Raw genomic sequence first — 12,118 nt, 5'->3', positions numbered from 1 at the left:
TCAGAGAGAAGTGGGGTGGCTTTTAGGAGGGCAAGGGACTTCCTGTAACAATGCATCTCACGATATTTGGAATGACGATTACAAAAAGAACAATGTACAATCAAAGTCCTCGGCCACATGGTAGATCTTTGGGGGATGCTGGCTCCAACCAACCGCTGTCACCTTCACCGTTCCAGTTTTTAAATCCTGAGTCAAGCCAAAACAAACAAACAAACAAAAACAAAAAACAAACAAAGCCATGCCAATCTCATCTTGTTTTCAGCGCAAGTTAGGTTTTGGTAAGAAAGGGTGTAACGCAAGTAAATCACAGTCCACCTAGAAGCATTTGCAGTGGACGATGGAGGAGCAGGACTTGTCCTACTCCTGCTTGCTGATCCCCACCTGCTGGAAGGTGGACATCCAGGCCAGGATGGAGCAGCCAATCCACACGGAGTGCTTGCGCTGGCGGGGAGCAATGATCTTAATCTTCATTGTGCTGGGCGCCAGGGCGGTGATCCCCTTCTGCATCCTGTCTGTGATGCCAGGGTACATGGTGGTGCCGCCAGACAGCACTGTGTTGGCGTACAGGTCTTTGTGGATGTCCACGTCACACTTCATGATGGAGTTGAAGTTAGGGTCATGGATGCCACAGGACTGCATGCCCAGGAAGGAAGGCTAGAAGAGTGCCTCGCGGCAGCAGAACCGCTCGTTGCCAATGATGATGACCTGGCCATCTGGCAGCTCACGGCTCTTCTCCAGGGAGGAGCTGGAGGCCGCTGTGGCCATCTCCTGCTCGAAGTCCAGGGCTACATAGCACAGCTGCTCCTTGATGTCATGCACGATTTCCCGCTGGGCGTGGTGGTGAAGCTGTAGCTGCTCTCAATGAGGATCTTCTTCAGGGAGTCAGGTGCTGGCCAGCCAGGTCCAGACGCAGGATGGCGTGGGGAGGGTGTACCCCTCCTAGATGGACACAGTGTGTGTGACTCCGTCACCGGAGTCCATCACGATGCCAGTGGTACTGCCAGAGGCGTACAGGGACAGCACGGCCTGGATGCCACATACATGGCTGGGGTGTTGAAGGTCTCAAACATGATGAACTGGGTCAACTTCTCCCGGTTGGGCTTGGGGTTCGGGGGGCCTCCGTCAGCAGCACGCGGTGCTCCTTGGCAGCCACACGCAGCTCGTTGGAGGTGTGGTGCCAGATCTTCTCCATGTCGCCCCAGTTGGTGACGTTGCCGTGCTCCATGGGGTACTTCAGGGTCAGGATGCCTCTCTTGCTCTGGGTATCCTTGCCCACCATCACTCCATGGTGCCTGGGGCGCTCCACAATGGAGGGGAAGACTGCCCGGGGGGCCTTGCGCATGCCCGAGCAGTTGTCAACGACAAGCGCAGTGTGGTGATAGCATCATCCATGGTGAGCTGGCAGCGGGTGTGAACTGACGACGCAGCGGCGAGGGCGAGGCTCTGTGCTCGCGGGGCATAGGCGGTCTCAGCAGTGTAAGGAGGTTTATATATATTTCTACAACATCTCCCCTACCACTACAGACACTTGCTCCCTTTCTTCCTTCCTTCCTTCCTTCCTTCTTTCCTTCCTTCCTTCCTTCCTTCCTTCCTTCTCTCCTTCCTTCCTTCTTTCCTTCCTTTTCTTTTTTCTTTTCTTTCTTTCTTTGTTTCTTTTCTTTCTCTTTCTTTCCTTCCTTCCTTCCTTCTTTCCTTCTTCCCTCCCTCCCTTCCTTCCTTCCTTTTTTTTTTTTTTTTTTTTTGACAGAGTTTCACTCTTGTCACCCAGATTGGAGTGCAATGGCATGACCTTGGCTCACTGCAGCCTCCGCCTCCCAGGTTCAAGTGATCCTCCTGCCTCTACCTCCCTAGGAGCTGGAATTACAGACGTGCACCACCAAGCCTGGCTAATTTTTGTATTGTTAGAAGAGACAGGGTTTCACCTTGTTGACCAGGCTGGTCTGGAACTGCTGACCTCAGGTGACCCACCTGCATTGGGCTCCCAAAGTGCTGGGATTATAGGCGTGAGCCACCGTGCCTGGCCTCCTTTTCATTTAATACTATAGTAGTGTGATCCTCTTTACCTATTACATAAAATACATCAGGTGAACATCCTTGTACGTGTGTTTCTGACACACTTTAGCAAGCTTGTCTGCAGGATAGATTTCAGAGAGTGAGATGGCCTGTTCAGGCACACACACTTTAAAGCATGTCAGCTATTATCTGCCTTAGCCCTGTTTCCAGAGAGCTTGTGATGAGGTCTTATGCCTACTTTCTGAGGAGCATGATCCCAGGGAGCGGGAATGAGAGATAAGAGTGAAGAGGGGAAGGAGGGAGAGTCAATACTAAAAGGCCTTATTGAGCTGGTTGCTGCTTTTATTTTATTTTATTGCTATTATTTTTTAAATAAAGTTTTCAGAGTCTTTAATTGGTTATTTTGCTGGTTATTAGTTAATAAATTGGCAACGCAAGGAGGGGCCATGGGCGAGCCCCCAGCCAGGCTCCCAGGTCCAGGCTCAGGCAAGGATGGATGCTGCTTTTAGTTGCCTGGTTGCTTAATCCCACAGGAACTTCTGTGAAGCCAAAGGAAATATGTCTCAAGACTGTCAGAGAAGCCATATGAAATGTATTTCAGGACCATTCACTGTGGAGAGGAGGGGAGCGTGGGAAAGGCAGAAGCCTTTATCCATCAGGTCTGTCTCCCACTTATCAAAGGTTTGCCCGTGAGTTGTTCATTCTTCAGCACTCTGGTTTTTGCACATGTGTTGGCCCTTGAACACGTTCCTTTGGAGTCCATGTGGGTCATCCAAGAAGCCTGGGGGTGGGGCAGGAGATAAGTCCACTTGCTTTTGTGTGAAGCCCACCTGAGTCCACATTAAACCACTGCCGTCATGACTGGAATGAGACATAAGTGTTGTCAAGCAGATCTGAAGTGGTACATAAAAGATTTCAGATACACAAACAACCTGTCTCACAAAATGATACCAATTTACACTTTCATCAATCATGCAAAAGTGGCTTCTTTCTTTTCTTTAACAACAGTGGATCTTGTCAATAACTTGCCAATATGGTGGGTAAATATGGAAGTGTTTTCTTCTGTTGTGCATTTCTGTGCTATTGAGGTTGAATATCTTTGCAAATGTTTATTAGCCTTTGTATTTTGTCTTTTGTGAATTGTCTACTATATTCTTTGGCTTTTTTTCTATTAGGTGGTGCTTTAAGGCTTTTTTTAAAAAGAGAAGACTATTTTGTGAAGTTCATGTTCATGAAGTTTTGTAAATACTTTCCTTAATAATCTAAAATATGAATATGCTGTTTTCCACTTGCCCAATTTCTAATACTTAGTGTGAACTGAAGACAGTAGTTAGTCACATATGTGTTCTTTATATTAGCAAAATTACTGTTTTTTTCAGTATTAGACTCAGAGCACAATATTCCATAGGTAATAGCATACATGATTTTTATTTAATTATGAATGCATTTACTTACAAATGCTTTCCAGAACAAAGTCACGCTTTAAGCTCGTTCTTTCCTTTTTTGTCCCTTGGGATAATGATTGCATAGTCTCTTTTTTTCCTTGCAGAGAAGTCTTTTATCCTGTCATAGTCAACTTCATTCTTATTTGCTACTTGTTAAATGGCTTCTGAAAGAATACAAGGACTTTTCTATAACCTGCTCATGATTTCACTTCAGAACTAATAGTGCAACTGCCACATACAATCTTGTCATTCAGCTATCAACCAACCAAGGTCTTCTTGGTTTTATCCCTTGTTTTACAAACCTAACTTTTGTTCTTTTCTGCTATTTCCATTGTGATTATAAAGGATTAAGGGCCTGGAGTTTCAAGGGATGTACATTCATTGCAGTAATATTGCAGAAGATAAAAACAGAGGAAGCTACAATATGTTTTTATAAGTCTGTGTGTGCGTGTGTGTGTGTGTGTGTGTGTGTGTGTGTGTAATTCCAAGTATATTATGAGATGAACCTGATTTTCTAATTATTGGTCAAAACAAAACACTAGAGTAAATAATTATACGGGTACCATTTTTTACAAGTAAGTACATTTCTAATAGCATGCCTCGTAGGTAAATCTTTCTTTGATAAATAGCATCTGTGACTATTTCCTCTTCATGGCCTAAAGAGGTTGGTTTTGACTCAGGGAAAGATGACTCTACCTCTAACTCCAGGTATCACCTTACTTGGTGTAAGGGTAATTCCATCTTTCTTCCCTATTTTTTGTTCAAGAATGAACTGTGTCCTAATTCTGAGTAATAAGACAAAAGGGACTTTATGCTGAGGGACTTCCAGGAAGAATTTCCTTCCTCCTGACTGGGAGCCAGAGGGAGAAACTTTCTCTCTTTTCCTCTGTGTGCTGTCATGTCTGGATATTACGCCTAATATGACTGTAGTTAATTCACTGGCAATTTGCAGATGAAGCCAATACTGAGAATAACAGAATGGGGACATGAAAATAACCTGGGTCTTTGACGATGTCATTGAGGCGTTGAATCTATCAACCCTGAAGTCTATGCTACTTCTAGATTTCCTGTGCAACAATACATCTTCTTCTTGCTGGAACCAGTTTGAGTTGGGATTCCTCTGTATTACAAACCAACGCACCTTACTAAATCAGCTTCTTTCCACACAGGGACAGAGAATGTAGGCTCAGTCTGAAGGAATATATAGGCACCCTTTTTCTTTCAAGGTTCAGAGAGCCCATTTACTGAATCTGGCATATCACAAAGCTTGCAGAGAATAGAGTTTTCACACTTTTTCAAGGTAAGACCACAAGACTCATATTCTGTTACTTACGGGCTATGTTACTTGGGCAAATCACTTGAAGTCTCTGAGCCTCAGTTTTGGCATGTTTTTCAGGTGTGGTGGCATGCACCTGTAATTCCAGCTACCTGGGAGGCTGAGGCTGCAGTGAGCAGAGATTGCACCACTGCACTCCAGCCTGGGCAACAGAGCAAGACTCCATCTCTCTCTCTCTCTCTATATATATATATATGTGTGTGTGTGTGTGTGTGTGTGTGTATATATATAGTTATAAAGTGTTTCCTCAAATCCAAGATTCTGTCAATTGTAAGGCCCTCTGTTAAGAAACAAAAAAATGCTGCCAATTAAACTGTGCCTTGACATTGTGCGTTCGTCATCTTTTGACTTTGATTTTTTCCCCATGTATTCCAAGCGACTTGGCAATACCTCCTTCAGTTGCACTGTTTGGCATGTGGTAGGCAGTTCTGCTGTATGTATCTGTGTGGGGGAAGCAGAACATAACTCAGCTTTGTCCACTTGTGGGGTCTTCCTTTCTTAAGTTCCATGAAGTACTTGGTGGTTGCTTTGCAATCAGATGGAGTTATGGTTATTTCTCCAGCAGTGAATATTTGCTTTATCAATATCAAATTTATGCCCCACTGTTTTGCTTCTGTTCATTTCTCTGTACACAAAATCTTTTTATTTCAATGTCAAATTATGCTATAATCTTTTAAAATACATTCAAAAACCACAAACTCAATATGAGTAGTAAAACCGCACACTATCAGCAGTAAGATGTCAAATGTAAAAACTTGTGTCTTAGAATTAAAACAGGGTATTTATGAAATGACTGTGGTAGAGATGAAAGAGGCAAGTAAAAGGGATATATTCAAGCTTTTCTATTGTCCACTTTTTGAGGGAGAAGGTTCAAGTAATTGTATAAAGATGTTTAAAACGAATGTAGGTAAGTGATAGAATAAAGACAGTTGAAAGAAAGATACCGGTTTTTCTTTTTTCCTCTACTACATTAACAGAGACTCAGAAAACGAACAATATTCAATTTGGTGCAGAAAAAGAGAAACAGACATTTTCATTTTCTGCAAGTATTAATTTTTATAGAAGGAAGATCTGAGGCCCGCCTTACTTTCTTTTTTGTCTGGATATCTGACAGAATAATCTCTTTAACCTAATTTCTTGCTCTAATAGAAAAATACAGAAAAGTAGAGGTAATGAGGTAGAGAAAATATTAATAACTGGCACTAGGATTCTCAGGGAGAAAACAGTCTTTGGAAAGGTGCTCTCAGAGATGTTTGTAACAGAAGGTGCTCTCTACCCTCACCCCAGGATCTGGGTGTTGGCAGGTGCCATGGCTTTGAAGGGAGGGAAAGCTACTCCTTGTGAGGCAAGACGAGGGATGTTTTACTTCTAAAGGAAGGAAGAAAGTGGCAGAAGAGAGACAAGTGGGGAGTAAGGGAGGAAAGCCAGTGAGATGGAAAGCTGCAAGGACGTAAGAAACTTCATGGTGGCGAGGAGAGCACAGCACTTTGAGAATGACTACGACTTTTGTTTGTCCCAAGTTGTCTCCCTTTCCTCTCCTCTTTCTCCAGGAAATCTTCACTAAAATCAGCTAAACCCACCAACATTTTCTATCAATGATTTTTTTATTGTAGCTTTCGAGGAAACTGGGAAAGAGCCCTAGGAAGAGCCCATGGAAGAATTGCCACGCTGTAAACCCAGTGCCAGATGAGAGCAATTGGGAGGTAAAGCCAAGCACCCCCTGCCCTAGTCCTGCCCCAAGCCCTTCCTGGAAAACCTGCAGAAACTGGTGGGGATAGCTTTGCTCTCCTGCAGGCTGTGCATTGGGCAGGAGGGCAATTTATTCGTTCAATACTTACCGATCACCTACTATGCACTAGGCATCATTCTGAGTAGCAGGAAGGAAGGAAGGAATGTAAACAAAGGAGCTCACATTTCTGTGAGTCAGATCATAAGCAGAGACAGACAATAACTATGATCTAATGTTCTATTTTCACAGCTGCTATGAAGAAAAATAAGGTAGGATAAGAGAGTAGAGATCGATGGGGTTGAGAGTGAATGCCTTTTGGGGGAAGTATTTTAGGCATGGACGGCAAGACAAAGGCCCTGCGGCAGAAACCCCCTAATGTGTGTAGAGGAAGGTCTGCCAGAGGTTGTGCCTGACTGACGTGGGGAGGGGAGAGTGGTGGGAGGCAAGGCCAGAGAGAGGCAGAAGCCAGTTCGCGAAGGCCTCCTGGGAAGAATACGGCCATTGGGTTTTATTCTGAGAGTAATGGAGGCATTTGAGAAGAGAAGCAACAGGATTTGATTTCCTGTTGCAGAAGATAACTCTGGTATTGTGTGGCGAATGGGCTTAGGTGACATGGGTGGAAGCAGGAGAACCACATGAGATGATAAAATGATGAGGCTGGCATGGATTAGGGTGAAGGCAGAGAAGGTGGTGGGAGTGGATGTATTCTGAATGAGAAATTGACAAGACTTGCAGATGGATTAGATAGGAGATATGAGAGAAAGAAGAGAATAAAAATGACACCTAGGTTTGTTTGCTTGGTTTTTTAAATAAATAATTTGTGATTTAAATTATAATTTTAAGAGCAACACTTGTTCACTGTAGAAAATTTAAATAATGCAGAAAAATTTAAAGAGAAAAATAAATTACTCATAATTCCAGAATTGTAGACACTTTAGTATACAACATTGTTTGTGTGTGTGTGTCTGTGTCTGTATGTGTGTGTGTCAGTATATATGTGTATATATATATGGATATACATAGATATAGATGGATGGATGATCTGAATTTTCTAACTATACATGTAGTTAGAATATATTTTGAGTATATTATTTTCTAGATTGCTTTTTAAAATATTTTATTTTAAACTATTTTAGACTTACAATATTAAAAATAGTTGCAAAAGTACTAGAGTTCCCATATTCCTAGTTCCCATTTCACCTAGCTTTTCAGGACATTAACATCTCACATACTACAATGATCAAAACTAGGAAATTAACACTGGTATAATATTACTAACTACACTACAAGTCTTACTCAGATTTCATCAGTGTTTTCCACTAATGTCCTTTTTTTCTGTTCCAGGATTTCACATTGATTTTATTGTTATTTTTCCTTAATCTTCTCCCATCTGTGAGAGCTCCTGTTCTTCCTTGTGCGTGGCACTCGAAGAGTATTGATCAGTGTTTTTGTAGATGTTACTCAATTTGGGGTTTATATTTTCCCATAATTGAAATGAGGTTGTGCGTTTCTGGCACAAATGCTTCTGTGAACCCACATCATAGGTTCATGATATTGATACGATATTGATATGATATTGATATGATATCCATGATGTTGAATTTGAACACATGGTGAAAGTGGTGTCTTCTGGCTTTCTCTACTATAAAGTTACTATTCTCCCCTTTGTAGTTAAAATACATCTTAGGGGTGACAGTTTGAGACTATGCAAATACTGTTTCTCCTCAAATTTTCACCCAGCAATTTTAGATTCTGTCAGTGGATAATGTCTGCAAAAATTATTACTGTGCTGTTTACTAATTTGTGGTGATTTTCTATGTCTACTCTGATTTTCTGTTTTCTTATTTCTTCTATATTTACTAATTGAAATTATTCTGTAAGGAAGAGCTCTTCCTTTCCCCCCATTTATGTATTCATTTGATTATTCATTTAAATCAGTATAGATTCATGGATATTTATTTTATTATAGTGGTTAAAATCCAATACTGTCAGTACTTTCACCAAATTTATTGAGATATAACTGACAAATACAAATAGCGTGCATTTTAGGTGTACAACATTATGTTTTGATACATGTATACACTGTGAAACGATTACCACAATCAAGCTACTTAACATATCCATCACCTCACATAGTTACCATGTGGGGTGTGTGTGTGTGTGTGTGTGTGTGTGTGTGTGTGTGTGTGTTGAGGATACTTAAGATCTACTTTCTTAGCAAATTTCAAGTATACAATACATTCTTGTTAACTATAGTCACCATCTCCTACATTAGCTCTCCAGGACTTATTCATCTTATAACAGAAAGTTTGTACCCTCTAACCAAAATCTTCCCATTTCCCCCAATTCCCATCCCATGGCAATTATCAATCTATTATTGGTTTCTGTGAATTAGACTATTTTTGGATTCCTCCTACGTGTGGTAGCATGTACTATTTGTCCTTTTGTGCCTGGCTTATTCATTTAGCATAATGTCCTCTAAGGTCATCCATGTTGTCACGTATGGCAGGATTTTATTATTTTTTAAGCCTAAATAATATTCCATTGTATCTTCTTTATCCATTCACCCTTCAGGAGATACTTAGGTTGTTTCCATATCTGGCTGTGGTGAATAACGCTGCAATGAACATGTGGTTGTACATTTCTCTTTGGGATAGTGATTGTATTTTCATTGTGTGATCGTGATTGTATTTTCTTTGTATATATATACCTAGAAGCGGGATTGCTGGGTCATATAGTAACCCTATTTTAAATTTTTGTTAGACACCTCCATGCAGTTTTCCATAATGGTTGTACCATTTTGCATTCCCACTAATAGTGTACAAGGGTTTTCTTTCCTCCACACACAAAATATAATATTTGTTATTTCTTTACTTTTTAACAATAGCCATTTTAATAGATGTGAAATGACATCTGTTTTGATTTGCCTTTCTCTGATGATTAATGATATTTAGCCTTTTAAATATACTTGTTAGGTGTTTGTATATGCTTTTTCAAAAAATGTCTATTCAAGTCCTTTGGCCATTTTAAAATCAAGTTATTTGGTTTTTTTTGCTATTGAGTTGTATGGGTCCCTTAACGGACATGTGGTTTGCAAATATTTTCTCTCATTCTATAGGTTGCCTTTTCATTTTGTTGACTGTTTCCTTTGCTGTGTAGAAGCTTTTTAGTTTGATGTAGTCCCACTTGTTTATTTTTGCTTTTGATGCCTGTGCTTCTGGTATCATATCTAAAAAATTATAGGCCAGGTACAGTGGCTCATGCCTGTAACCCCAACACTTTGGGAGGCTGAGGTGGGAGGATTGTTGGAGGCCAGAAGCTTGAGACCAGCCTTGGGAACATAGGGAGACTGTCTCTATCAAAAAAAAAAAAAAAAAAGATTTTTAAAAATTACCTGGGTGTGGTAGTACAATCCTTAGTCCCAGGTCTTCAGGAAGCTGAGGGCTGATATATCACTCTACATATATTTTTATTTTGATCCATTTAACCACTTTATGTCACTTGATGGGAGAATTTAATTTGTTTACATTTAAACTAATTGTTGATAAGTAAGGATTTATCACTGCCATTTTGTTAACTGTGTTTTAGTTGTTTTGTAGATTCTTTGTTTCTTTCTACCTCTCTTGCAGTTCCTTTGTGGTTTATTCATTTCTATAGTGATATATTTTGATTTTATTTATCTTTTGTGTATCTACTATAGGTTTTTGCTTTGTGTTTTCCCTGAGGCTTGCTTAAAACATCTTGTTGTTATAACAGACCATTTTAAACTGATAACAATTTTGATTGCATACAAAAACTCTACACTTTTATTCTTTCCATTTTATGTTTTTGATGTCACAATTTATATCTTTGTCTATTGTATATTCATTTAAAAATTGTTATTTTAATACTTTTATCTTTTAACTTTTATACTGGAGTTATAAAGTATTTACAAACCACTATTACAGTATTAGAGTATTCTAAATTTTACTATATACTTACCTTAACGATGAGTTTTATACTTTCAAATGTTTTCATGCTACTAGCTAGAATCCTTTTGTTTCACTCTGAAGAATTTTCTTTACAATTTCTTGTAAGGTATTTATGAAGGGTAGATTTGCTGGGTGGAGTATTCTTTGTTGATGTTTATTTTTCTTTCAGCACTTTGGATATATCGTCTGACTCTTTTCTGCCCTGGAAAGTTTCTACTGGGAAATCCACTGGTAGCCTTACGGAGGTTCACATGTATGTGCTGTTTTCAAATTTTTCTTTGTCTGATTTGTGAAAGTTATTGTAATGTCTCAATGAAACCTTCTTTGCATTAAATCTGTTTGGAAACTTCAGGCTTCATTTACCTGGAAGTCCCTGTCTCTCCCCAGATTTGGGAAGTTTTCAACCACTATTTCTCTAAATAAGCTTCCTTCTCATTTCTCTTTTTTCTCCCTCTTTCAAATTCCCATAATACAAATGCTAGCTCTCATATCGGTGTCCCATAAATTGCATAGGCTTTATTCACTTTTTGATTGTTTATTTTTCTCCTCTGTATAACTTTGAATAACCTGTCTTTGAGTTCACAGATTTTTTCTTCTTGATCAAGTATGTTGTTGACACTCTCTGTTGCATTATAAACATTTCACTCATTGTATTCTTCAGCTTTAGAATCTCTGTTGTGTTCTTTTTTATGATTTCTATTTCTTTATTGAGCTTCTCATTTTGTTCATGTATTGGTTTTCTGATTTTGTTATCTGTGTTCTTTTGTAGTTTGCTGAGTTTCCTTAAAACAATTATTTTGAATTATTTGTCTGGCAATTCATAGATCTCTATTTCTTTGAGGTCATTTACTGGAATATTAATGTGATTCTTTGGTGGTGCCATGTTTCCTTAATTTTTTAGGTTGCTTGAAGTCTTGTGTTGCTGTCTTCACATTTGAAGAAACAGTCACTTCCTTCAGTCTTTATTCACTGGCTTTAGGAGAGAAACACCTTCATCAATCAGCCTATCTAGGGATTATCAGGCTCTCTCAGACTTCTATGAATGTGCCCACTACACACATTCTGTTCCTTCATGAAGGGAAAGTCTTAGGATTGTATGCATTCATTCACTCAATCCCACAAAGCCAGGCTAGGTGCTGAGATGCTACTATTTGTTTCTCTAGGGCAGTGCCCTGAAATGCTCAGGTGTATATGCCTTCTCTCAATCCGACAGAATTGATTCAGCTGTCTTCACAAGACATTTACACTGTCTAAGGGAACATGCTCAGGAAGCAGGCCTGAGGGTGATGAAACATGCAGAACTTTTGGAATTTCCATGGACCAGTTGGGAGCGAGCCCACAGGCAAGTTGTCCCAAGCTGCTTGTAGGCAGGCTTCCTGATGAAACCACAGAGCAGTTAATAGGTAAGACCTTTCTTACTTGTTCCCAGCCTCTTCCAGGTTCTCAGTTATGCTGATTACCTTAGTAACCTGGGTAAGGTCAGGAAAAATGTGTGCTTCTTTGGCAGCATCCTGCACAGCTGGGGAAGCTGGACACTTACTATGGTATCATCTCCCCTTGTGAGAGAAATCTTGAGCCTAGGGGATTTCTCTTGGCACTGAGCTGGACTGCCTTGGGGGAAGGA

General features: G+C 40.2%; 1 pseudogene; it reads right to left on the bottom strand.

Moving 5' to 3' along the window:
* Nucleotides 1–315: 315 nt before the first annotated feature.
* Nucleotides 316–1,392, bottom strand: LOC701517 (actin, cytoplasmic 2 pseudogene; annotated as a pseudogene).
* Nucleotides 1,393–12,118: the final 10,726 nt, after the last annotated feature.

The sequence above is a fragment of the Macaca mulatta genome, chromosome 4 (assembly GCF_049350105.2).
Source record: "Macaca mulatta isolate MMU2019108-1 chromosome 4, T2T-MMU8v2.0, whole genome shotgun sequence".
Classification (NCBI taxonomy): Eukaryota; Metazoa; Chordata; class Mammalia; order Primates; family Cercopithecidae; genus Macaca; species Macaca mulatta.
The sequence above is the reverse complement of the archived record's forward strand: the minus strand, read 5'-3'. Positions and strand labels throughout refer to the sequence as shown.